Here is a 2,528-nt window from a genome sequence, read left to right as displayed (position 1 = left end):
AATCACTAGCAAATATGCCATACAAATACATAATTTTCTTGGAGTGCTGTGGGCTTCCCCGGATTTTTCCTATTGTACCCCACCAAATATTTTCCTTCCGCCGCCGCTAAGGAACAACGACCATCACTGGCCGGCTGCCACGTTAGATTTACGATCTTTAATTTCTTTATAACCTTCTAACGTCAGCATATGATGTAATTGTACGTTTTGGCATCGATATTTAAGTTAAATAATTATTTCCAAGAATGTCATGTTATTATATTTCCTTGGTTTTGGTTTTCTTACATTTAAACTGAGACTCACCTCCTCTCACCGCCCTTAACTATCTTTATAGCTGATCTCCTCTCATCGCATTTCGATAATTCAACTAACCTCACTCACACTCCAAACACTTTATTTGAAAAATTTTATTTCCTCTCACTCTCTTCTCCCTTAAATTCATAGCTTGGAAACTCAATTCACGCTCCTCTCCATTGGAAGCTGCGAGCATCTCACCTCCTCTCAATTACTCTCACTGATCTCACGGTGAGAGGAGAGCCTTATTTGAAGAAAAATGGTAAAAGATGGTTGTAGTGGTTGATGCTGGTGGAGGTATACAAAATATCATTATCAGACTGACAATTGCAAATGCTGCAACTTTTCCTTTAACGATAAACAAAGAAATAACCTTAATCAGAATCATCTAAGAGTATGAGGGATCAATTAGGAAATACGGAATTTACGTAAAATTGTGATTATTTCGAATCTTAGCAGAATCTGGAAATCAAGCAGAATCAACGGTTTTTTGAAGGAATCCACGGAATCGAAGGTGAAATAAGAAAAATCAATTTTGATTACGAAAGAATGGAATCAAGGCTGAATCACGGAATCAAATGTAATACATGATTTTTGAAATCAATGAGAATCAACTGTTAGATTCCTGGATTCTGAATCTTGTACGCGTTTTTCTCAAAGGTGCCTAACATAAGAGGAATCCTCTATTTCCAATTTGGTATATTTTTAAATAAAGTGGGACACGCGAAAATTTACTTTAGGTGTTTACACTCTTATATAGCCACGATAAAATGCAGAAGACTTTATTGACAATTTTACTTGCTGTTCAGACCAATTGAAGAATATGGCTTCCCGAGTGTAAACACTGCTGAAACTCAATAGTGCTTTTTAGTTCCACATCGAGATATATATATTGAAGTGGGACTATTGCTATAGACGGATTGTCGTTAAGTGTTGTATGTTGTATGTTGTATGTTGTTTGGCGTGGAAAAGCAACGACACGGAAGATGGAGCTGCGAAAAATAATTTATTAATATCTATATCTATCTATCTATCTATCTATCTATCTATCTATATTATTAGAACAAAAACAGTTCTTCGAACTGAAAAAACAGTTTAGAGCTCGTTAGATGTGCAGCCTTAAAGGGACATATATTATTTTTATTGTTGATTAATATGTCAAATTCATTTAAAGTATTAAAAAATATTGCTGTGAACAACAGAATGACGTCATTCCGCCTTTCAAATCACAGTCCACTGCTCCTCCAATTTTTAACACAAAATCTTTGATCCAATTTTGCCCACAAAGGTATCCATATTTATATTTATTTTCTTCCCTACACATTTAACATTAATTTTTTTAAATTTATTATTATTATTATTTTATTTTTGTTGCAGCTTATTGCAATAAATAATAAATAATAATAAATTTAAAAAATTTAATGTTAAATGTGTAGGGAAGAAAATAAATATAAATATGGATACCTTTGTGGGCAAAATTGGATCAAAGATTTTGTGTTAAAAATTGGAGGAGCAGTGGACTGTGATTTGAAAGGCGGAATGACGTCATTCTGTTGTTCACAGCAATATTTTTTAATACTTTAAATGAATTTGACATATTAATCAACAATAAAAATAATATATGTCCCTTTAAGGCTGCACATTTAACGAGCTCTAAACGGTTTTTTCATTTCGAAGAACTGTTTTTGTTCTAATATATGCCCATTTATAAGACGTGGTGCTTTACAAGAATTACATCCCAATTTTATAATTTGTTAAAAAATTAGTGCTTTCTAAAATTAAAAATTAAATGTTTGTAGTGTCTCTAATAAAAGTGCCGAACTAAGGCCTGCATAGAAAAATAATTTAAAACTCAAAAAATATTGTTAAATTAGTTCAACCACATAAAAATTATTACCTTTGCTGCGCAAATACTCAGCCCATCGTTTTGCCTTTTTCTTTTGTTTCTTTGGCATTTAAAATTTTAAAGGCCGAGACCAGAGATTTCATTTTCTCGTGCGCGAATTTAGACCCCACAAAATTGAGTGACAGCGTCGACAGCTTGACCGACGGCTCGGACTGTTTTTGAATAGAATATATACAATGAGCATCAAAAAAGAGGTAAGCTACAATACATGGAATTGTCCAGATGGTCACTCCAGCTGTCAGAGCTGTCACTTAAGTTGTCAGAAATGTCAAGCAGTTGTCACTCGTCAAAAAATTAAGTTCAGGATAAGAGGGGTGGAAATTCGCTC

Source organism: Leiobunum rupestre, chromosome 2, assembly GCF_980474605.1.
Source record: "Leiobunum rupestre chromosome 2, qqLeiRupe1.1.hap1, whole genome shotgun sequence".
In the NCBI taxonomy this organism is placed as follows: Eukaryota; Metazoa; Arthropoda; class Arachnida; order Opiliones; family Sclerosomatidae; genus Leiobunum; species Leiobunum rupestre.
This window is presented reverse-complemented; position numbering follows the sequence as displayed.